The sequence below is a fragment of the Balaenoptera physalus genome (genome assembly GCF_965194825.1).
Source record: "Balaenoptera physalus genome assembly, chromosome: 3".
Lineage (NCBI taxonomy): Eukaryota > Metazoa > Chordata > Mammalia > Artiodactyla > Balaenopteridae > Balaenoptera > Balaenoptera physalus.
Window position 1 is genome coordinate 45,275,511 of NC_138890.1, and position 26,617 is coordinate 45,302,127.

The following is a 26,617-nucleotide window of genomic DNA, read 5'->3' on the forward strand; positions in this document are numbered from 1 at the left end:
GAAAAACAGTTACAACAAATTAGGCACTTCCTTCTATAGTGATTCAATAGTTCCACAAAATTAGCATTGATCCAGCAGATTCTCCTTTGACAACTGTGTTTGGCAAGGATCTTTAGCTATTACCTGTGCTCTCAAATGCTTGCAGGGAAATCTGTGGTCTGAAAGGAAAATCTCTTCATCTCATTTTTAGTCATGTTATTTCTTTAAAAAAACAAAAATTAAAGTGTCCAGAAAGAAGCAGGAAAACAATAACAGCTGAAAGTTATTATGCACTTTGCATGCCTTCACATATGTCTGTATGTACACATGAACATATGTATATATGTTTATTGAGGTATAAGTTACCCCTACTGAAATACACAGATACTCACTACACAGCTTGAGTTTTACAAATCTGTACATCTGTGTAAAAAATATTCAGTCAAGATAGGGTACCTTTCCATCACCCTAGAAAGTTCCCTCATGCCCCATCCTCATCAATCCCCATCCCCAAAGGCAGTGACTGTTCTGATTTCTATCACATTTGAAAATTTTAATCCTAAGTACAATTCTATGAGGTGCTGATTCCAAGGAACATCTAACTCTGAGACCCATGCTCTTGGCCACCATGCTGTTCTACTGCATTTCTTCCTAGTGGACACTTAGCCCATCTCAACAGTGTCCTCTGAGAGAATTAAGTCATGATGCCCTAACTTCTCTCTTATGCATCTAGAATGGTACTATACGTACCACCCTTGAAAGAATTGAAAAAATGGTCACTTGAATCATTTTCTATATTCTGTGGTTCAGATGAGAAACCCTATTGAGCTTAGTGATGTCAGATCAGGCAGGTGGGGGTCACTGAGTGAAGCGGACATGTGCCCTCTTAAAGCAACAGGCGCTACCCAAATCCCCCCAGCTGCTACACTATGAGAAATCAGACCAGGGATACCCTTCTGAAGTTTTTTCTAGATAATCTAGATATCTAAATTTGTACATAATATCTCAGTACATGTAAATGCTTTGTAACTAAGTCGATTTTTAAAAAACACTTCATGAGTCAAAATGTGTCCTCAGGCCAGCCCTGGATTGCCAGTTTGTGACCTGGTGTTTGCATCCTTGGCCTGGGAAACACCAGGATTAGCTTCATCAGCAACAGAAGGGAGGCCACAAACCTCCGAAGGTCACAGCCAGCCGAGGAGGTAATGTCTATCATCGCATGGTAAAAGTTCTGCTGTCCAGACTCTGGTCTACTGCCAACCCTCCTGCCCACTGAGGGAAGCCGATGACTTTGGTAAACATCTTGAACAAATATAAGAGAAGAAAGAAACTGGCAACAGGAAGAGGGAATGGAATAAAAACACAGAAGGAAAGAGCTAGAAAGAGTAGAGAACACTAGAGAGGAGAGAAGACAACTACAGGTAAGAAAAGGTAGCAAAGGACAGGCATCTCTAGGCTTGAAGCACCTTCTTTCATTGACTACACTGGCCCAGGACCACAAACCCAGTTGGAGTGGAGACAACAGGGTGGTGTGGAATGACTTGCTTGGAGAAAGGAGCTCTCCCTGATGTTTATTTATTTACTTATCTATTTACCCTGAGCTTTATGAGAGCAGTTTCAGTGCTTAAATATTTTGACCCTGGGAAATAGCAGCAGGGTTTCCAGGAATTCCGAAATATATTATTTAGAAGTCAAGGAAATCACTAGAGAGTCCGATCCTGTCACCCTGGCAAAGGACCGTGGTCTGAACAAGGAGGAAATTTCGAAACCCCAGCAAAATGGTTTTTATCAGGAAACTGTGCTCACTGTAATAGGTGCCACTGCATTACTGGATAAAAAGAAGAATAAAGCCATCACTTCCGTATCCACCTACGCACCCGGAGCTCCATTAGGACAACCACCAGCAAAGATTTTGAGCAAATCAGTCTCACAGGATTTATACGCTTGGTGAACCGTGGTGACACGTCCCTCCCCCAGTCCTGCAGACCTGTTCAATAGGCCACAGCTTACATCGTTTCCTTTACAGAAGGCAGTTCACACTTCACAAAAGGAATTTGAAACCATAAGAAAGATGACCACCTTTCTGTGTGGCAGCAAAGGTGAAAGAAAAAGGACAGTGGAATCTTCAGAGAAATTAAGGCAACAAAGAAAAAGTAACCTGGATCACTCAGCATAAAACCCTCCTCTGCTGACTGTCTCAATGTTTCATTTTATCATTTGATCTGCCTATTTCATTCTTTGTCAGTTTGCCTCATGCTGAGATAATGTTAAGCATATACAGCTGACATACTTAAGTCCTTACTGTGTGCAAGGCACCATGCTAAGGGCAGTCTAAGCACAAGCTCACAACATACTACGAGGTAGATGCCACCATGTTCACTTTAAAGATGATACAATTGTGGCTCACCAAGAGGATGTAACGTGTCCAAGGTCACACAGCCAGGGTCACAGTTCAGGTCTGTATGCCTCGCAGCCTGGGCTCACTGCACAATGTAATCACTCTCCTTCTGCTACAAGATCATCCCACCTTCCACTCTTCTTTCTTACTGGGCTGCTTCTCATTTACAATCACCCTCTGCCCCTTTGGTTCACAGATGTAGCGTGTCCTGTTCACGGAACATGCCCTTGTCAGATGAATGGAATTGAATTCAGGGAACAGTATTTTTGTCAGGAGGAGGTTACTTGGAATGTGTTCAGAGAAGGGTAAAAAGAAAAGTGCAGGAAAAGATAAGGGAGAGATGAAATAGTTCAAGACATTCATAAAGAAACGGGAGAGCTTGAGAATAACAAAAACCATAGAAAATGAGAAAGAGAAAACACTTTACAGGCATCTCATCCTATTTTACAGATGGAAAAACTGAGATCCAGCTCTTAGTGGACTCAGAGCCTATCTCAAGACTTCTGACCCCCGTTACCCTTACTCCCTCTCTCTTCATCTCACTTCTGTACCAGGTCCTCCTACCACCCTCAAATGTGCCTTAAGAGAATATGACAATGGCCATGGTTACAAAGTACAGAGATGCAAATTTGGCCCAATCTGAGGAGGCTGGAGATGAGAAACAATGTCCCAAGCTGTCTCGCAGTACAGTGAGGTTCTCCATCACTGAACGAATTACAGACACATCTGGCTGACATCTGTCAGTGATGCTATAAATGGCACTGTTGTAGTAAATAATGATTTAGCTCCAACAGTATTAAACCAACTCAGTTCTGTGGACCAGTGTCTGGTTGGCTTCAACAGAATAACTTGGGGAGTTTTTAAAAATAGAGGGATTCCCCAACTCTAATCTCAGAAATTCTGATTCAGGAGGTTTTGAGAAACCATGGAACCAGGTGATTTCTGAGGGACCTTCTAATACTAAGACTTTATTACGTTACTTTCTCTAGCATGGCTTCCAAAGTATCACTCAGCTCTCATTATTAAGCCAACACACATAACAAGTAGTCCACTCCAGACTCAGAGTCAAGGAACAAGAAGCACTGCCATTGTCTCTGAACGCCTGTGTTCTCTAGGCAGGTGACACATCTTTTCTAGTCTCAGTGTTCACTTCTTTAAAATAGAAGCAATGGACTCTTAGAACAGTGCTAGAACTCTTGATCTGGATCTGTGGGCTCCTATTCCATACCCAGAGGACCTCCACCCATCCTGGTAATGAAACTGCATGGGGCCAGTAGGCACATGACCCAGTTCTGGGTGTGGATTCTGAGAAGTGAGGGGAAGTTTATGTGGGAGGGTGTCCCTTCCTGATTAAAGGGGCAAAGGCTCATGAGGAGAAGTATTTTTCCCCTTCGTGTCCTGCCACCTTTGTCCTGACTTGAACATGACACATGGAGATGAACAAATGGACAGTGGAGCAGGAAGGAAACTGTGGTCTTTAGGGACATTGCTCAGCTGCCACAACAGTGCTGGACTGTCCAGGTGTAGTCTACATCTACATGCACAAAAGGTAAGGCTTTATATTTTCCGACTCTATGAGCAGGGTTTCTATTACTTGCAGCCAAATGCAATCTTTACTGATACAGCATTAAAACTCTCTTTTCAAATGAAATCTCTTGCAAAATCCCAATATATGAAACAAATAAAAGTGGCTGTGCTATTTAGAAAAATGGATGGAGTGTTTCCAGAGCCATTCCTTCCTCTTTCCTGCAGAGGTTCTTCCATGGAACCAGAACTGGCCAAAATCGGTACCTCTTAAGGTAGAGTCTCCAAGGCACCAGGGATTCTCAGATTTTCTCAGGACTCTGAGAGTTCTCTGCCAAATTTGTTCTTGTGCTTTTCTTTCTCTTTTCTTTTGATGTACTTATTTTATTTACCCAAATTTTGTCCTAGGAAACGCAGATCCAATTCATGACCTATGGCTACTACCATGCAGTTCTGGTGTCTGCATTTGTATTCAGTGTACAATCATGTTGGCGATAAGTGATTTGATTCTAATTGTCATGAATAGAAAAAGGAGCAGAGTGTAATATAATACAAAATGAAACATTCCTTCAAGGTGCAGATCAAAGGACCTCATGGCATGCAAATGAAGGTACATTTGAAGAGAAAAAAAGTCATGGAAGAATCAAGTCTATATCCAGGATATAAGAGTATGAATGTCTAGAATCAAAATAATCTCCAGATAACTGTCAGCCCCATGTTCATGGTGAGGCCTTACTAAATTCCAGTAAAGCATCCTCTACCTAAAATAACAATGTTGATAACCTGAATACTATTACTTTACTTTGTATTTAATTCATAAATTGATTTTAGTCTTATAGATGCTAAAGAATGATTAAAATAGAGAGGTGATTACCTAGGTGGGTATTTTTGGTTTGTACATATTTAAATAGCAGTATAATAAAAGCAGTTAAATCAACAATGGGGGCATGGATCTTTTCCCTCACCCTGTTAAAAGGAGTCTCTATATTACCCAACTCAAGAAATTCTGGACTACAGGATGGCCCTAATCCCTTCCAGATGGTCAAATCCATAATTCCATGAACGTCCTCACCTTATGAAACTAATATTAAATACTTTCACCAACAATGAGGTACGTGCCCCTGGAGGTTTTTAAAAATTAAAGAAATAAAATTAAATAAATTCATGCATTAAAATAAAGCATATGTATCATTCTATATTCCTTTTCAAAAGTTTGTCTTAAGGATGAAGTGTATGCCGGTAGGGCTTAGAACAAGCTATGCTCACTGCCAGCCCTCCCCCATCTCCACCTGGTCCCTTCACTCATCACTCCCAGCAGAAATATCTCTGGATGGAACAAATATGGGTTAAAAATAAGGCCATAGGAGCCTGCTCCCTCCTCACTTAGGAAATCTGAACCCTTGGGCGATGCCATTCTTACAAAATGTGCTTTCTGATTGCTTCCAGAAGGCACAGTGGGGCAGACTGACCGTGGGGTCTTCTATTGTGAAGAGGGAAAAACAATTCTCCTCACTGAGGCCATGGTTTAGCCACACACTTCAAGGTGAACCAATCAGTGCCCGCTGGGCTTTGCTATTCCAGTATGTATGTTTCATTCCTGTGCACAGATCTCCCTCTGCCCCTGCTGCCCAGTTTGTGGTGTGGCCACTCCTCCCTCCCTGTAGCCTGTACCTCTGCCCTGGATTTCTTCTTCTCTACCCTCCCACACCCCTCTTTTTTTTTCCTTTTCAAATGTCCAGGGAACTGGATTTTCCCCTCCTATACTTCTAAAAGAGGGAAACCGTAGCGTTTCTTCCAAGTTTCAGGCAATGCTGTTCGTACCCCTGCAACCTGACGTTGCTATTTCACGCCTGCTCTGCTCAAGGCTCAATGCACACTAAATTTAGAGGAGTATGAAATTAGAGCTCACAGTCTCCTTTTTCACTGGCAGTGTGTTTGGCTGTGGTTCACGTTGTTTCCTAATCTCTTGGCATCTTGCTCACTCCATAGGCAACCCAAGTGTAGTCACTGTCTGTCCTATCTTACCCCACGTCCAACAGTTCCCAAACCCTCTTCATCCCAACCCAACCCAAAGATGACATTCATGAAGAAAACATTTGTGTGCCATCTCTCAGAATAAGAATTCCTGCTGTCAGTCACTTACTTCCTAATTCCCTCCTCCAAGTGCAAAACTGTGGAGAAAATAAAATTGCTGACTGAGAGGGCTGACTTGCCACCAACAAAACACAATGCCTGTGCACTTATCCTAGGTCTTACGCAGACAAAGATATGAAAAAGTCCAGCCTCCCCCCCACTCTTTATTCACCCATTAATCTAACTCTCTACTATCAGCTACTTGTTGAGAGATTTTAGAACCAAAGTAAATGCACACCTATTTTATTGATGTCCACCCTGAGAGGTCTAGCCACTCTTCTGCTATTCAAGAAGTAGCCAAGAACTCATTCATTCATCTGTTTCCCCAGCCAGACTCTTGGCCAAGCCCCCTTTAGAAAACACCATTGCTGTCCCTGATGGTTCTGCCAGTAATCACAAAGCTGTAGTGAGATTGAGTCCAGCTCTTTCAGAACTGAACCGTGTTCTTAAGTGCAATTATATTATGCTATGTATTTTCTAAATGTTAAGTATAGAATAAGATATAGCTTTCAGGGGAGGGGTAAAAATCTGTATTGCATTATAGCTGATATGCATTAAAAAGAATTATCCAAAATTTGATTTTTTTTTTTAATCACTCTTTTCAGTAAGGTGTAAAATAAAATCAATTGATCAATGAAATAAAATTCACATTATTATATGTCTGTCTTTTAACAATGATTTTGAATAAATTACTGTTTTCTGTGACTCTTTAGTTGTCCACACTCCATAAAACACAGAAGTATTTTTTTTTTGAGGGAAGAACTGCCAGTTACTTCTGCAATTCAGAAAAAATTGAAAATTATTCTAGAAACAGAATTACAAATGTTGATCCAGCATATTTCTAGGCAAATATATCACTGAGCTCCTTAATGACAGTCAAAATGCCACATAATAATAAAAGATGCCAGGAACTCCTATACACATATCTGTTCCTATACTCTGAAAGTGTGATCCAAAATAGAAACTTCAAACGCTGATTTCCTCTAAAATGAGAGCCATTTTCTGCTAAAAATGCCCCTCTCCAAATTCTCATGAAGCAAAGAACACAGTTTCATCTAAAATTATATTTTCTGCCAACGAACTGTCCTTCCCCACAGAAAAGTTACAGACTGTTGGAGCAGGGTGACAATACAAGAGTTCACATACTTTTCTTTTTCACAATCGTGTTGCCAGCTCAACCCTAACTTTCCAAAGCGCCCTGCCGAAAATCACCTCTTGATGGGGGCTGAGGGAAGAAAAGAGTACAACCCCACACCAAATGTTGAAGTGATGGAGTTCTAACTTGTTCATACACATACACACAACCTCCCCACGCCCCCCCATACACACACACAAACACACAGAGTACTTGCAAACAAACAGCAGGCTTAGAAAGTGAAGAGAAAGCCTGGAAATGCAAGAACCGAGCCGTTCCCTACCTCTCCTCTGCTTCACAAAGCGGCTGATGAGAATCCCCTGCGATCCAGGCGTGTGTGGAGAGGCTGGAAGGGGGCGGCCGCTCGGCCGGCCTGCAGAGGGTGAGCAGGCCCAGCCTGTGTTCAGAAGCTGCCCCAGTCAGATTTTCCAACTGCAGAATCGCAGCCAAGTCCCTGCCCATGCCTGAAGAATTTCCTGAACAGCATTCCCGTGCTTTTTCTGACTGCTTTGAAACCGTACTCTGCCTGTACTTCAATACGCCTTTGTCAGGCCAACTCCCACCTACTGGGCTGTCTTTAGCTCTCAATGGGAAACACGTGTGTCAAACACAGACTCGCTCCCCTGCCCCGGCACCCATGGGGGCTGCTGGGCTCACACTCACAACCACAAAGGCAGCGGCTTCTAGAACTAGTACTGATTTCTCATTCTCCACGCGGCCTCTGCTCTGTGGCGCTAGATGCTGGAGCTGAGTCTCCTTCCCCTGCTCCACACCGCCCTTTTTCAACTTTCTCCTTCTGCGCACAGGCCCCAGCTGACCCCTGTTAGCCCCCTCACCCCAGCCCAACTCTTGCCAGTCCTGATAACGAGCCTATTACAGCTGAGAGATGGGAATTCTCATTTGATCCTCCTGCCTGCCGGTGCCTCTGTCTTTGCTCAAAGGTTCAATTGCTGGAGGGGGAACAATATTTTTAGCATTTCCAGATTGGTTCAGTACTTCTGAGTTGTCCCCTCAACCTGATGTGTGCATCTCTTACTGCTGCCACTAAAAATAATGCAATTATTTTTTCAGGCACTTTTGTGGCTCTCCGCTCTCTAACCGCGCTGGTCCCCAAATGTAACATTTTGCAGGCTGTTGCAATGTGTGTTGTGGTTACAGGAAACAGAAAGGAGAAAAGAAGGTACCTTTAATCAGAATGTGTCCTAATTCTCTGCACCTGTGATTATTTCTGGACGACCCTCCATCAAGATGTCCCGTGTACATTTCTGCTGGATCGTGTAGTCTACCTTTGAGATCTCCTCTTTCCATAAAACGCGGAGGAAATTTCTAAAGATACAAAGAGGACACCCCTCTTCTCCTACACTGAAAACCCCCTCTCTAAAGAGCCAAAGCTAAGTTGTCAAGGTAACATTGTAGAAAACGATGATTTAAAGAGAAAGCCTCATTTATTTTGAGTTTTATTCTTTTCTGTTTGGGGGGTATTAATATTTTACTTCCAAAATCATATCCCGCTAGCAACTTATTTTAAAGAACTGGCTTGCCAGATTTTAAAAGTACTGTGTGTTCCTGAGGGACTGCTGTAAATAATAGATTTGGTAGGATCCGGAGTTTAGCATCAAACTGCAATGGGTACTTTCAGGAGGATTCAATTTTTGCCTTGGGAAGCAGTGTGTCTATCTGTCTGTGGGGAAGGGAGCATGGGCACCTCTAAGGTCAGGACACAATTATAGAATCAAAGAACTTTAGAGAAGGAGGGAACCCCAGAGACCATCCAATCCAAATTGTTTCAACCCTTCATTTTACACAGGGAAATGGAGGTCCACACAGATGAGATGACTTGTTCAGAGGTGCAAAGACTCTTAATGTTAGAACTGATGCTAGAAAGCAGGATTTGGGTGAATTTTCCATGTGCTTTCTCTTTCCCAGCATCATTTGGGAAAGGCCATATCATCTAACCTGCACAAGAGAAGGCTTATAATCAGATGGCCTGGGTCTAATCTTAGCTCTGTCTCTTACTGGCTGTGAATTCTGATTAGTTTGCTTGACCTCTCTGGACCTCAGTTTCCTCATCTGTAAAATGGGGGTAATAACAGAATCCACCTCACAGAATTTGGTGAGATAATCCATGCAAAGTGCTTATTATAGTGCCTATAAATAAATTTTGGTTTACTTTTCCTTTTATTGAATCAAGCAAAAACCAGACCCTTTCTCTCACCAAAAAGCAAAACTCTACTCTCACATCTAGTTTGAGTTCCTAGAATCAACTATCTGATTGGCTAATTAAGTTTTCTGCCAAGTTATCTTTACACAATAGGGGCCTATCCCCTTAAACATAGACAGGTGTCCTAATTCTTTATTGGAACATTAGCCAACCACACAGCTATTTTTCATTTATTCACTACACCTAACACTGAAGTCTTTCCTCAAGATTAACTCACCAGCAAGGTAAACAGTCAGACCAAATCTGCAGTCAGTTACATGAGGCTGAACAAAGTGCCATTTGCAGAGAACTGGAGCTTCTGCCAAACCTTAAGAGCTCAAGATTACCATTCTAAAAATAGAAGACCATTAACAATTGCAATTCCCATGTTTGGCAACTGCAATGTCCTACATTAACAGCAACAACTACAAAATAAAAATCCTGTAGGTCAAGGAAGAAGTCTTACTGAGGAAACGGTGGCTACAAATTCTAAAGAATCAGATTTCTGTCTGGGTTTCCAGAGCCTTCGTTTCAGAGGCAATCATAGCAAGTGGTTAATGAACCACACACTACTTATTAATCATGTCGGGGTGCCCAGCTTCTTTTGGGAAAACAAAGAGGAGGGGTAGTTCTTAATTTTAAGTGGTTTATAAATGCTTTGGTAAACAAAAAAAACAACAGCAAAACAAAACAAAACCCCAAACGTAAAACAACTGGAAAAACAAGGTCAGATTTTATATAAAGGCAGAAAAATGGTAATGTAATCCAAAGGACACTGCTTTGATGTCTCTCCAAAAACTAGCTACATGGCTCATTTCAGTGTGGATATCTGAAGAGGGATACCGCCGCATGAGACTCAATTCATTACTACTAGCTGGAAAATCCTAAAAAGTTACTTACGTCTTCTAATGCTAAGAAAAATTATCCAAAACTTGAAAAGCAGACCAAAAGGTAGTCACATTCTGTCAAAGTCATGTGTGGTAATTGTTTAACATGCTCTCTCAAGAATTATTTAAGGGAAATGTGGTTTGTTTGATTCACTGTTGACAACTGAATAAAGATCCCAAATATAGTAAAGTTACAAGTTACCTTAGAGAGTTTTGCCTGTTAAAGATACACAGTATTTCTCAGGACTGACATATACACACTACTATATTTAAAAGAGATAACCAACAAGGACCTACTGTATAGCACAGGGAACTCTGCTCAATATTCTGTAATAACCTAAATGGAAAAAGAATTTGAAAAAGAATATATATATATACACACACACATATGTATAAGTGAATCACTTTGCTGTACATCTGAAACTAACACAACACTGTAATCAGTTATACTCCAATATAAAATAAAAATTAAAAAAAAAAGAAAAAATAAATCATTGAAAAAGTGCTGAAAAAATAAAATATAATCCCAAATGTTATAGTTTATTGCTCTATAGAACATTCACTGGTTTTGTATCTAGTCTAGCAATCTTGTGTTAACATTCTTTATTAATGTACCTATGAACAAGGAGCTCTTTAAATGGTCTCAGAATCAGTCTTACGATTATACTGATTCCCTCATAGTTAATGAGTCAAATAAAATCTTCGACATACTTTCATTTTATATTGATATTTGTAGGACCCATGTATTTAAAAAGTTACAGCTTGACACTGTTTCACTTTCTTCATCTGTATAATGAGTATTATCAGTCTTATCTGAGACAACACATAATAAACCACTCAGCAAAGTGTATGGCACACCGTAAGTGCTCAGACTATATCGGTACTGCTGTTATTTAATACTATCTATTTGGTTTTCAGTTTTGTAAAGGACTCTAGACTACACTAGATCACTAGACTGGTCTCCTTCCTCCTATACCTTTTAATCCTCACCATTAGATTCTGAATCCTCTCTACAATGGCCACTCTGGCTGGAATTCTTTTATAGATGTTGATCTCTCTGCTTTTCAGAAATTTCTACTTCTAATGTTCTAAAACTAACAACTGAAGTATATCTCCTCCCTGTAGCACATTCAGATGCTACAGCTGCTGATCATAAAGGTCAGTTAGAAATTCTGATCATAAGGACTGCATGAAAGAGAAAACTTCATTTTAAAGTAGCATATAAACTCCACAGAGACATGGGTTTTTGTCTGCATCATCTCCTGCCTTTTTGCCAATATCTAGGATGAGTAAGTACTTGGCCCTCATATTTAAGCTTTGAATAAATAAAACCTTTTGACTTATTTGAAAACAGGGACGCTTAATCATCCTTTTTTAAAGAGTTATTTTGATTACAATTTAAACACATCCATTACTTTAGGAGATGGATCCAAAAAAATATTGCTGCAACTTATGTCAAAGAGTGTTCTGCCTTTGTTTTCCTCTAGGAGTTTTTTTAGTGTCCAATCTTACATTTAGGTCTTTAATCGATTTTGAGTTTAATTTTGTGTATTGTGTTAGACAATGTTCTAATATCATTCTTTTACATGTAACTGTCCAGTTTTCCCAGTACCACTTATTGAAGAGACTGTCTTTTCTCCACTGTATGTTCTTGCATCCTTTGTCATAGAATAATTGGCCATAAGTGTGTGGGTTTATTTCTGGGCTTTCTATCCTGTTCCATTGATCTGTAATGCCTCTTTTTGTGCCAGTACCATATTGTTTTGATGACTATAGCTTTGTAATATACTCTGAAGTCAGGGAGCCTGATTCCTCCAGATCTGTTCTTCTCTCTCAAGATCACTTAGGCTATTTGGGGATTTTTGTGTTTCCATATAACTTTTAAAATTATTTGTTCTAGTTCTATGAAAAATGCCATTGGTATTTTAATAGGGATTGCATTGAATCTGTAGATTGCCTTGGGTAGTATGGTCATTTTAACAATATTGATTCTTCCAATCCAAGGACATGGTATATCTTTCCATCTGTTTATGTCATCTTCAATTTCTTTCATTAGTGTCTTACAGTTTTCAGAGTACAGGTCTTTTGCCTCCTTGGGTAGGTTTATTCTTAGGTATTTTATTCTTTTCGATGTGATGGTAAATGGGATTGTTTCCTTAATTTCTAGTTCTTACAGTTCATTGTTAGTGTTTAGAAATGCAACAGATTCCCGTATATTAATTTTGTATCCTGCAACTTATTTGAAAAGCTTTTGCAGAGCAAAGGAAACCATCAACAAAATGAAAAGATAACCTACTGAATGGGAGAAAATATTTGCAAATGATATGACTAATAAGAGATTAATATCCAACATGTATGAACAGCTCATACAACTCAATAACAAAAAACCCCAACAACCGACTTTTAAAAAGGGCAGAAGAACTGAATAGACATTTTTCCAAAGAATACATACAGATGGCCAACAGGCACATGAAAAGATTCTCAACATCACTAATTATCAGAGAAATGCAAATCAAAACTACAATGAGATATCACTTCACACCTGTCACAATGTTTATCATCAAAAAAACCCAAAAAGCAAATAACAAATGTTGGCAAGGATGTGGAGAAAAGGGAACCCTTGTACACTGTTGGTGGAAATGCAAATTGGTGTGCCCACTGTGGAAAACAGTATGGAGGTTTCTCAAAAAACTAAAAATAGAACTACCATATGAACCAGCAATTCCACTCCTGGGTATATAAACAAAAAAACCAAAAACACTAATTTGAAAAGATACATGCACTCCAATGTTCATAGCAACATTATTCAAAATTGCAAAGATATGAAAGCAACCTAAACGTCCACCAACAGATGAATGGATGAAGAAGATGTGATATATAGATACACACACACAATTGACCACTACTCAGCCATAAAAAAGAACAAAATTTTGCCATTTGCACCAACATGGGTGGACTTGGAGGAGGGCATTATGCTTTGTGAAATAAGTCAGACAGAGAAAGACAAATATTGTATGATATAATTTATATGTAGAATCTAAAAAATACAACAAGCTAGTGAATATAACAAAAAAGAAACCGACTCACAGAGAACTAATGGTTACTAGTTGGGGGAAGGAGCAATATAGGGGTGGGGGAATCAGGAGGCACAAAATACTGGGTGTACAATAGGCTGAAGGATGTATTGTACAATGTGGGGAACACAGACAATATTTTGTAATAACTGTAAATGGAAAGTGACCTTGAAAAATTGTATAAAAATTTTAAAAATTAATATTTTTCCAAAAAATTTGAAAAAAGAAAAAAACCCACATCTGGTACCAGTGGATCATTTGTCCTCATTATACTTTAGATTCCTTGTAACATCTGGTTTGGTTTCTTCTAGGAATGGTTCAGTTTGGCTAATTTCTTCTTAAAATTTGGTGCTGAGAGGTGAACAAACTTTGCAGGTGTGCTAATTTGGGCGCAGGGGAACAACTCCGTCTCACATTTAGGAAGAACACTTCTATTAATGCGATTCATGATAATATTAGGTTTGGCCACAGTCACTGTGAGTCACACTGAGAAGCCAGTTTCAAATGCCTCTCTAGCATAGGTACTCTTATTAAGCTACATCTCCTATATGGTTTATTTACATATGTAATTCTCCAGTCTAGATTTATGTAAGCATCATCTGAAGGGAGCTTTTAAAATAACCAGAGCTAGGAGCCCACCCTAGAGATTTTGATTCTATTGAAATGGGATAGGAGTAATGGTAATTTTGTTTTCAGCTCCACCCACCCCCAACCAAAATGATTCTAACATGAGCCAGACTTAAGAATCACTAAGTTACAGTGATAGCTTAACTTTTAAAACATAAATCTAATTGTGTCACTCTGTGCGCTCAAATCCTTAGATGGCTTACCATTGCTTGAAAGGGAAAGACAGCCACCATCACTAAGACTTGAAAGGCCTGGCTTGATCTGGTCCCTCGTCTACCTCTTCAGTCTCATCTGCTGCCAGTCTCCCTTCTTCCAGCGCTTCAAAGAAATCATGTATCTTTTCACTTGAGAATCTACAAAAAAGCTACTCTCTCCTGAAAATACACTGCTTTTTCCTGGATGCTACCTCCACTCTTATGTTTTCTTCTACTTAACTCCTATTCAACCTTCAAATTCATACTCTGTTATCACTTTTTCTAGGATTCAGGTGTCTGAACCCCAGAACCAACAATCCCCTGTTATATATACCCCCAAACTAGCACTCGTGATAGATTTGATTATATATTTATTTGTATTTTTATTTGATTCATGTTAATCTTTCCTGATAGAAAATGAATATTCTCCATGAGGCCTGAAACTAGGTTTGCTTGCTCACTACTGTATCCTAGTTCCTTGCACCATGCCTAGCTTGTAGGAAGTATACAAAAGATATTTTTAAGTAAGTGAATGCAGTTTTTCTTTTTTTAATTCAACTGCAGGAACATTCATATAACACCGTTTGTTTTAAAAACAATCTTGGGTTTTCAAACTTAATTTAATCCTTCTGACATGTTAAAATAATGTATTGTACTCAGAATACTGAGTTCTCCTATAAGATGTAAATATTTTCAGAAACTAGTAAGCCATTCACATGTTTCTCTAAAAGACTATGAGAAATTACCAAGTCAGGTGCCTGGCAAAGCCTGTAAGGCCTGAGGTACAAGGTAGTGTTACCAAGTCCAAGCTCGTACTGCTAACTACATGATGGGCCAAAATATCGAGAGATGAGGTGTTGGGGCAAGGAACATTGACTTTATTCAGAAAACCAGCAGACCAAGAAGATGGCAGACTAGTGTCCCAAAGAACCATCTTACCCAAAGTAGAGTCCAAACTTGTTTTGTACTAAAAGGGAAGGGAGTGTGGCAGGTTGTTACAAACTTTTGGTGCCAGAATTCTTTGTTCTTGCTGCTGTTCTCTTAGGTCTGGTCAAAATATTCCTCTAAACCTCCAACAAGACAAAGGTTGTTCTCTGTTCTGAAACTTTCTGTCTCTACAGTAATGGAAAAAATGTTATACCTTTAAAGGGCAGAGCCTTGAGAATGGGCTACCATGTACGTTCTAGGCTGTAGGCAACATTCTTCTACAAAAGGGCAGAGCCAGCATGACTAAGCACAGGCGACAGAGCACAAGGGTTAGAGCTAAATAAATAGATCCAATATGGAGTCAGGTTTGTTCTTCTCTGTTACAGTAGGATGCTAATGATTATTGAGTACAGGATTTGCTGTGCTGGTCACTTGAGAGGGCAGGCTGAGTGGAGATGTAGTCATATATACAGAGGCACAAAGTAGTTATGGCACAAGCCTAAAGAGACACATTCATCAGGACCCCTTTGGTTACAGCAGTCAGAACTCATTCAAATCAGCCTAAAGAAAAAAAAGTGGAGGTTCCTAAATCATATTACTCTAACCCCAAGTGGATCTTATTGTGGTATGGAATGTAGCAGTTAAAATATAATCAAGGCTCTATCTCCTTCTTGTCCAGGCTTCATTCTCAGTTTTTCTCTCTCCATTGGATAGTAAGCTGTCCACAGGTGGTCCCAAGCTCGCTTTCACAGGGAAAATAAAAGATCTTTTCCAGAAATGATGGTAGGTATTCCAGCTTGAGCCACATGTTTATCCCTGAACAAATTCCTATGACCAAGGGTACGAGACCCTCCTGTGGGCTGTATCTGGCTCATAGGACAACACTGGCAACTAAAGGGAAGGAATCAACTCCATCTCCACCACATGAACTGAGTAGGCTAGTTAAGGAATTGAGAAAAAGCAGTAGGCAAACAAAAGTTCAGTGTAAACTATGGATGATAGGGCTCTCAAGATATATTCATAATCTTGCCAAAAGAAGATTCTTTAAGAAATATTAAGAGGCAATATTTAACCAAAGGATAGAAAAAGTATTTGCTATATACAAGCCCAAACCAGCTGAATTAAACTAATGGCAGACAATTAGAACAGTAACATTATGCCAACCTTTCATTTAAGGGTTCATTTCACAAATCATACCTGATGGGAAATGACACTCACCCTGCTTTGGCTCTTCAAAACAGAGAGAGCAAATCCAATCCTGCTTTTCAATGGCCAAGGGCAAAATTATCTGGTTGACTTTGAAGAGACTTTTTTTGTTTTTTGGAGGGAATCTGGACCAGGAAGTTTGGCTCAGGGACAAATCAATGACCCACAGTTTTCAGAAATCTCCATTCGCCAGACACAATGTCTAAGCTGAAGTCATTTTCTGTTTTGGAAATTCAAATATATGCATAGTACACAGTGAAGGATTCTCAAGCTAAGTCATTACTTTGAGGAGGAATTGACACATTTGATAATTTAATGTGACTAGTAATGAAACACATTGCAAATATATCTTTTCTAAAGAAATTAATTGAACAGTGCAAAGCAAATACTGGTATAGATGGTTCCAGGCATTCTTTCCTTTAAGCACAAAACATTGATCAAGTCTTCCAAAATTTCATTCTGGTTCACAATTTCTCATTGTATTACAGCTTGCTGAAAGTAAAACTCTTGAAATACCACATGTTTATTGGGAAATAAAATTTATTGATCAATAAAAAGGGGCCAGATTCCATGATAGGCACTCCATGATAGGCAGAAATAAATAAAACCTGTACTTGAAAAAACGATAGCATCACTCATCTTTATTTTTACAATCACATCAGTGTTCGATGATACAAAATACAACAGTTGGATTCAGGAATCCCAAGCTAATTAGAAGCCCTCTGAACAAGTAATGTTGCTTTAAATGAAAGGCCAAGTCTCAAAATTCAACACTAAAACCTGACAAATGTACACCAAAAAAATTAAAAGCTGCCAAGGAAAGAAAATATATTTCAAATCATTTTTTCTTTAAAAGGAGTTAATTTATACATGTGACAGAGACATAGTTGAGCAAATCCACAACTACCATGGTGTATGGCATATAATAGATGCTTAATAAATGTTTAACATAATGAACATTGTTAGTAATAAGAAATATTCCATCATTGCCAAACAGAAGCTGAGGAAGTTTATCACCACTAGGCCTGCCTTATAAGGAATAATAAATGGAGTTTTTCAAGTTGAAATGAAAGGATGCTAAGTAACAACATGAAAAATAAAAGTATAAAAATCACTTTTTATATTCTGAATAGAGTATTCAGAATACTCTAACACTGTAATGGTAGTACATAAATCCCTTTTAACTCTAGTTTCAAAGTTAAAAGACAAATGTATTAAAAATAACTACAACTACTATAATTTGTTAATGGATAAACAATATTGAAAAATGTAAAGTGTGATATCAAAAGAATGAAATGGGGGAGGGAGAAGTAGAGTGTAGAGTGATTTTGTACGCAATTAAAGTTAAGTAGTTATCAGCTTAAAATAGACCGTTATAACTATAAGATGTTTTGTGTAAGCTTCATGGTAACCACAAAATGAAAGACCCTAAAGACACATAGGCTGAAAGTGAAGGGATGGTAAAAGATAGTCCATGCAAATGGTAACCAAAAGACAGTTGAAGCAACTATACTCATATCAGACAAAATGGACTTTCAGTCACAATCTATCACGGGAGACAAAAAGGTCATTGTAAATGATAAAGAGGTCTACTTATCAACAGGATATAATAATTGTAAATACACATGCACTCAACACTGGAGCACCTAAATACATAAAGCTAGTATTAACAGAACTAAAGGGAGAAATAGGCAGCAATACAGTAATAGTAGGGGGCTTCAATACCTCACTTTCAACAATGGATATATCATCCAGACAAAAAGATTAATAAGGAAACAGCAGTTTTGAAAAACATTATAGACCAAATGGCCCTAACACACATACACAGAACATTCCATATAACAGCAGCAGAACACATGTTCTTCTCAGGTGTACAGAGAACAATCCCCAGGACAGGTCATGTGTTGGGTGACAAAACACGTTTTAGCAAGTTTAAGAAGACTGAAATCATATCAAGTATCTCTTCTGAGCACAATGTTATGAAACTAAAAATCAATGATACGAGAAAAGCTGAAAAATTCACAAATATGTGGAAATTAAACAACACACTCTTGAACAACAAATGGGTCAAGAAAGGAAACAAAAGGGGAACCAAAAAGCATCTTGAGACAAACAACAATGAAACACAACACACTAAAACTTATGGAAGGCAGCAAAGCAGTTCTAAGAGGAAAGTTTATAGTGATAAATGTCTACATCAGGGGAAAAAAATCTCAAGTAAACAACCTAACTTTATACTCGAGTTACTAGAAAAAGAAGAACAAACTAAGCCCAAAGCAGAAGAAGGGAAATAATGAAGATTAGAAAAGAAATAAATAGAGAGCAGAAAAACAATAGAAAAGAACAACAAAACTGAGAGCTGTTTTTTCTTGAAAAGATAAAACTGACAAACCTTTTGCTAGACTGACAAAGAAAAAAACAGACGGGACACAAATAAATAAAATTATAAATCAAAGAGGAGACATTACAACTGATACCACAGATATACAAAGGATCATAAGAGACTACTATGAATAATTATATGCCAACAAATTGGACAACCTAGAAGAGAGGAATAATTCCTAGAAACATAAAATCTACCAAGACTGAATCACAAAGAAATACAAAATCTGAACAAAGTAATTACTAGTAAGGAGATTGAAGCAGTAATCAAAATCCTTGAACAAAGAAAATTCCAGGACCAGATGGCTTCAGGAGTGAATTCTACCAAACAATCAGAGAAGAATAAATGCCAATCCTTTTCAAACTCTTCCATACAATTGAAGAAGAGGAAACAATTCCAAACACATTTTACAAGGCTAGCATTACCCTCATACCAAAGGCAAATAAGGACACTACAAGAAAAGAAAATTACAGCCCAGCATCCCTGATAAACACAGATGCAAAAATCCTCAACAAAATACTAACAAACTGAATTTAAGAGCACATTAAAAGGATCATACACCAGTATCAAGTAGGATTCAATGCTGAGATGCAAGAATAGTTTGACATACGCAAATAAATGAAACTTAGGCACCACATTAACAGAAAGATGGGCAAAAAACATATAATCATCTCAATTGATAAAAGGAAAAGCATCTGATGAAAATTCAGCATGCTTTCATGATCAAAACGCTCAATAAACTAAGTATAGAAGCAATGTGAGGAATGCACCTCCACATAATAAAGACCATATATGTCAAATCCACAGCTAACATCACACTAAATAGTGAAAACCTGAAAGATCAGGAACAAGTCAAGGATGCCCACTCCAATTCAACATATCACTGAGAGTACTAGCCAGAGAAATCAGGCAAGAAAAATAAATAAAAGGCATCCAAATTGGAAAGGAAAAAGTTAAACAGACTTTTATTTTAAAATAAAAGTCTCTGTATGCAGGTAATGTGATTTTATATACAGAAAACCCTAAAGATTTCACAAAAAAATTCAGTTAAATTGCAGTATACAAAAATCAACATACAAACATCAACTGCATTTATATACACTAACAAACTATCAGAAAAGGAATTTTTAAAAGTACTTAGAGGGCTTCCTTGGTGGTCCAGTGGTTGAGAATCTGCCTGCTAATGCAGGGGACACGGGTTCGAGCCCTGGTCTGGGAGGATCCCACATGCCGCGAAGCAGTCAGGTCCGTGAGCCACAACTACTGAGCCTGCACGTCTGGAGCCTGTGCTCCGCAACAAGAGAGGCCGCGATAGTGAGAGGCCCGCACATCGCAATGAAGAGTGGCCCCCACTTGCCGCAACTAGAGAAAGCCCTCGCACAGAAACAAAGACCCAACACAGCCATAAATAAATAAATAAATAAAATTAAAAAAAAAAAGTACTTAGAAATAAATTTTACCAAGTAGGAATAAAAGATCTGTGCACTGAAAAATATAAACATTGATGAAAGAGACTGAAGAAGACAACTAAATGGAAAAATCCCAATCCCATGTTCACAGATATGAAGAATACTGTTAAAATGTCCATCCTAACCAAATCAATCTACAGATTCAATGCAGGCCATATCAAAATTCTAAAGCCATTTTCCCAGAAATTGAAAAAATAATCCTAATATTTATAGGGAACCACAAAAGGCCCCAAATAACCACAGCAATCCTGAGAAAGAAGAACAGAGTTGGAGGCATCACACTTCTGGATTTCAAACTAACTACAGAACTACAGTAATCAAAACAGTGCGGTACTAGGATAAAAATAGATATATAGAAAAATGAAAGAGAATAGAGAGCCTAGAAATAAGTCCACACTTATATAGTCAATTAATCCTTGACAAGAGTGCCAAGAATACACCATGGGGAAAGTATAGTCTCTTTAATAAATGGTGCTGTGAAAACTGAATATCCACACACAGAAAAATGAAATTGGAACCTTCTCTTTGACTATATACAAAAAATTAACTCAAAATGGATTAAAGACAAATTTAAGACCTGAGACTATAAAATTCCCAGAAGAAAACATAGGGAAAAATCCTCCTTGACAATGGTCTTTGATTTCACATATCTGACACCAAAAGCACAGGTAACAAAAGCAAAAACAAACAAGTAGGACTACATCAAACTAAACAGCTTCTACACAACAAAAGAAACCATAAATAAAATGAAAAGGCAAGCTATGGAATGGGAGAAAATATTTACAAGCCATATATCTAATAGAGAGTTACTATACAAAATATATAAGGAACTCATACAACTTAATAGAAAAACAAAAACAAAAACAAAATAACCCAAATAACACTATTAAAAATGGGTAGGGCTTCCCTGGTGGCGCAGTGGTTGAGAGTCTGCCTACCAGTGCAGGGGACACGGGTTCGGGCCCTGGTCTGGGAGGATCCCACGTGCTGCAGAGCAACTGGGCCCGTGAGCCACAACTACTGAGCCTGCGCGTCTGGAGCCTGTGCTCCGCAACGGGAGAGGCCGCGATAGTGAGAGGCCCGCGCACCACGATGCAGAGTGGCCCCCACTCCCTGCAACTGGGGAAAGCCCTCGCACAGAAACGAAGACCCAACACAGCCATAAATAAATTAATTAATTAATTTTTAAAAAAATGGGTAAAGGACCTGAATAGATATTTTTCCGAAGACTACATACAAATGGCCAACAAGTATATGAAATATGCTCAACATCACTAATCATCAGGGAAATGCAAATCAAAACCACAATGAGTTATCACCTCACACCCGTCAGGATGGCTATTATGAAAAAAGAAAAAAGGGACAACAAGCATTTGGAAGGGTGTGGAGAAAAGGGTGCCCTTGTACATTGTTAGTGGGGACATAAAATGGTACAGCTATTATGGAAATAAGTATGGAGCTTCAATAAAAGTTTAGAAATAGAGCTACCACGTGATCCAACTATCCCACCTCTGAGTATATATGTCCAAAGGAACTTAAATCAGAATCTCAAAGAGAAATCTACACTCCTGTATTCATTGCAGGGTTATTCACGATAGCTAAGTATGGAAATTACCTAAGTGCCCAGAGATGGAGAAATGGACAAAGGAAACGTGATATGAGTGTGTGTAAATACATACATATGGAATATTATTCAGCCACAAAAAAGAAGAACATCCTGCCATTTATGATAATATGGATGAACCTGAAGGACATTATGCTAAGAGAAACAAGCCAGACACAGAAAGACAAATATTATGTGATCTCTCCTATATGTGCAATCTACAAAAGCCAAACTCTCAGAAACAGAGAGTGGAATGGTAGTTGCAAGGGCTTGGGGATGGGGAAAAATGGGGAGATAATAGTCAAAGTACACAAACTTTCAGTCATAAGGTGAATAAGTCCTGAGGATCTGATAGCCAGCATGGTGACTACAGTTAACAATATTGTATTGTATACTTGAAATTTGCTAAGAGAATAGATACTAAGTGTTCTCTCTCTCTCTCCACACACACACACACACACACACACACACTGTGAAATGATAACATATATTATCATGTTGTATACCTTAAATATATACAATTGTTTTTTTGGCTGCGCCACGCAGCATGTGAGACCTTAATGCCCTGAACAGAGACTGTACCCGCACCCCCTGCAGTAGAAGTGCAGAAGTGCAGAGTCTTAACCACTGGACCACCAGGGAAGTCCCAAATATATACTATTGTTATTGTCAATTATACTTCAATAAATCTGGAAAAAATAAAGCACAAACCACAACAGGCTAAAAAATATTCTGGTATCATTTTTGCAGTACAGTAGATTGCAGATGAGAGAATTTTACATAATTATTAAAGTTCACAAATGGTGTGCTATAGCACATTCTTATCTAGAATGAGACAGTAGGTCATCAAGGTAACCTTTTCATTATTTCCATGAAAAAGTGAGACCTGAAGTGATATGGCCAGAGTCCCATAGAGAGGTAGTATAGGAGCTGGACAACAGATTCATATTTTCTGATATCTATGTTGCCTCTGGGGGCCAGTAACTATGATTGCAGGATATGACTCATTGTATCACTTCTTCACTCACTTGGGTGTTTTCTGCTGGGAATCACTTCCTGAAATACAATTATTGTTCTAAGATGCATTGTCTGGTTATCCACTTTTCTCCTTACCTTCTCTTAAGCAGTTAGGAATTTCTTTTTTAGTATTTCTGTGTATACGTTAGTAAAAACTAAATAGAGATAGATAAGACTAATTAAAAAAATTAAAGCACAGGTCCAAAGAAAAATGTTACCATTTAAGTTAAATACAGGAAAAATTGTCATATATATGTTTAACCCTGCCCTTAACAAAGCAAGTACTCATTAAGTATCTGCTGGAATGTATGGAAGTCAAACATTTTGTAACTTCAGTGGATCACATCACAGCATTCAATGGTAATGCGATTTCCCCCAATGCTTCCATCTTGATCAACTTCAACAGTCTTTTAATATCCTGAGCCTCATCTTTTGTAATTAGCAGAAACTGTTCAAAGTAACATACTGGGCCCAATCTGGCTGAACGGCATTATTATCCTATCTTAGAGCATAGCATGGAGTGCTGATGTAATAGATTCCTAGAAATAGACTTCATGTAAGATGTACTTAGTGGCTGTAGTGACATACTTTGCTGCTCACTCCCAAAATTAGGAAGCAAGAAGAAGCATAAACACTAAATGGATGAGAAGAGAAATGCAAAAATCAGCATAAAAAGACAGATTGGTTACCTGACCAGCATATTCAACTCTAACTATGCTATGCTGGCGCATCTAATGGAAAGAATGTAGCATCCAAAAGCTCATCCATGGATGCAAAGAAAGGAGAGTCACAATAGAGAAAAAGTAGGCAGAGTTCACTCAAGCACTGAAAGAAGGATTCTTAGCCTTGGACTCCACTCTTGGCTGTTCCATGCAAGGCATTAGAGAAACAGTAGATATAACAGATGGGGTTCATTACTCTCAAGGCATTTATGGTCTTCGTTGGGAAGACCTTGAGTACCTCTGGTACCACTGACAAGACTGTCTCTGTTGGGATGACTTAGCCTGATGCTGTTAAGAGATTCTTTTTATCAAACTCTTTTTGTTTTATTTCAAGTATATTAATTATCTTTCTCATTAAGTTCCCTCTTCGTATGTAGATCTTCCTAAAGGGAGAGTAGATGTAGCCACCTCTATCCACACAACATTTATTTATCACTGTAAATTTAAAAACTGGTGTTTCTAATGTAGACATCAATCTCATGAGGTTAGTTAGTGTGAGTCTGCTATTGAGAAATAAAACCTCTCTTGCTGAGCTGATAGAAACACCTTCTCAGACCAACGTTAAGAAAGACTCTATGGAAAGAGACTTGCCCATGAATAATCACTATAACAACGATAAATTTCCAGACCTAGGGTGTAGAATAATAAATTGGCAAGCGTTTATAGCTAGAGAAATGGGTCAATCCTTTAACCACTCCATTTAACATATTTATAAGAGATCATGCAAACTAAGCCACTTCATTTAATCCTCTCTCACTAAGATATTATTTCACATCAATATTTTATTTTAAAGAAACACTTAAAGATTCTATTGTTAGATGAGCTACAGCAGCACTGAAGCTCAGTGTAAAGGGTGAAGTCAAACTCGAGTTTGTAGTAACATAATTAGTATCAATAAAATCTCCACTTTTAAGGAGCCTAAGTCAAAATATAAAACATTTCCACATTGAATAAATGTATTGGGGGTCTGAAGATATTTTTGGTGTTCATTGCATTCCAAGACTTCTCATGAGTACTTTACTTGATTTTGAAACTGTAGCCTTTTAGTTTTAATGCATGAACTTGAAGGTATTCTTTATATCCAAGTATGGAAAATTGAATGAGGGGAAAATTTTGTAAATAGTTGCCATCATGTTTGTGATTTGCAGGGGTTAGAATCTCTTTGTTCTGTGACGGAACTTGACAGATCTGGATTATTATCCTGGCACTGTTAACTCTTAGCCAGGAAAACATACTTAAACCCTCTTATCCTTGAGTCCTCATATGTAAAGTGGGAGAAAGAGCAGCCATCTCATGAGACTGTACAAGGGTTTAACAAAATAATCCGAGTAAAAGTAGTTTTAACATACATAGCAACAGCTAACAGTCACTGAGTACTTACTGGGCTCTTACATAGTAAGTTCTCAGATATTACCAGGTACTGATAAATTCTGCACCAGGATTATTATTTTCTTGAGTCATACTATAAGTTTGTATTTAAATACATTTAGAACGTCGATATTCTTTGGTAGCAAGAGTCTACTTTCAAAGTGAACCAGTCTACCGTTATTTTTGACAGAAACTTTTAAACTGCTATGTTAATTGACAGCTTGAATACCACATCCTAGAAGTTCAGTCGAAATAAACTCACCAATAAGCGACCTACCTCTAGACTTAGCCTTTTGTTTATGTTTAATTTATATTTTTGACTAGACTGGCTTTTTCCCTAAAAACTCTTTGTTGTCCCTAATTATGGGAAACTTGAGACATCTCACCTCACTAACTCAATGACTACTGAACTGCAATTTCTGGAGAGTTTCAGAAACTGCTAACCAAGATTTCCAGGATGTACGAAAAAATGTTAGACTAGATGCCTAAATATTTACAAGAAAAAAAATCAGGATGCCATGCATGGCCTGTGCTGGAGTTCTTGGGCATATTCTCACAGAAGCCAAATTGAACAGCATTTACAAATTCAAGAAAGGGCTGCATTAGCAGAGAAAACATACGTTTGAATGCAGAGTCTACATTTAGGAATGGAAAAACTATTCTTAGACTTATTGAATGGAGATAGCTACTATCCTAACAGCCTATGTTCCCAGTACGCCGAAGTGTTATTAACCAACTGTAAACGTCATTTATTTATTTTTTTAATTTTTGAAATTAATTAATTAATATATTTATTTTTGGCTGCATTGGGTCTTCATTGCGGTGCGCGGGCTTATTGTGATGGCTTTTCTTTGTTGCAGAGCAGGGGCTCTAGGCACGCGGGCTTTAGTAGTTGTTGCTCGCAGGCTCTAAAGCACAGGCTCAGTAGTTGTGACGCACAGGCTTAGTTGCTCCGTGGCATGTGGGATCTTCCCGGACCAGGGCTCGAACCCGTGTCCCCTGCATTGGCAGGCGGATTCTTAACCACTGCGGCACCAAGGAAGCCCTGTAAACATCATTTAAATAACAACATCCTGCAGCTCTTAAGACTCAGGTAGCTTCACTACCTCAAATCTGATTGCTCACAGCCATTCTGAAGTACTCTGGACTCCAGGAAACTTGACCTTATAAGACACTATGTTTTGTAACAAGAATTGGAGAAGATGCACAGGCTCTTTTCATTAACATTATATTTACATATAATCCTAGCATCCAACATTTATTGTGTCCACTGTGTGCCAGGTGCTTGAACTACAGTATCTCTCTTCATCTCACAAAACTCTGTGTGGTTAGAATCATCTCATGGATTGGCACACATTTTTCTGTAAAGGGCCACAGAGTGAATATATTAGGCTTTGCAGGCTGCACAGTGTGTTGCAATTTCTCAGCTCTGCAGTTATAGCTGAGAGCAGTGGCAGACAATGCATGAGTCAATGGGTGTGCCTCATTCGAAGAAAACTTTTTAAGAACACTGAAATGTGAATTACATACATTTTTGTGCCTCATGAAATACTACTTTTCCTTTGTTTCCCTTTTTTATTTGTTTTCAAATATTTAAAAACATAAAAACCATTCTTAGCTCATGAATCTTATAAAAATAGGTGGCAGGCCAGATATGGCCCAGGGGCCATAGTCTGCCAACCTCTACACTATCTAAATATTTCAGGGCAGGGAAGTGAAGCTCAGGGAGACACAGCTCCTAGAAAGTACAGAGCCAATTCTGACTCTCAGG

General features: G+C 38.5%; 1 protein-coding gene and 1 long non-coding RNA gene across 2 annotated transcripts in view; one reads left to right on the forward strand and one right to left on the reverse strand.

Annotated features, from left to right (window-relative positions):
• The window catches only part of SGCD (sarcoglycan delta), a 419,219-nt gene extending 411,438 nt beyond the window's left edge, over positions 1-7,781 (reverse strand). The window contains exon 1 of the mRNA XM_082453954.1: positions 7,453-7,781. The gene's annotated coding sequence lies outside the window, so the exon portion shown is untranslated. The remainder of the gene's footprint in view (positions 1-7,452) is intronic.
• Positions 1-26,617, forward strand: part of LOC309656965 — a 423,741-nt gene that overhangs the window by 75,817 nt on the left and 321,307 nt on the right. The window lies entirely within an intron of this gene.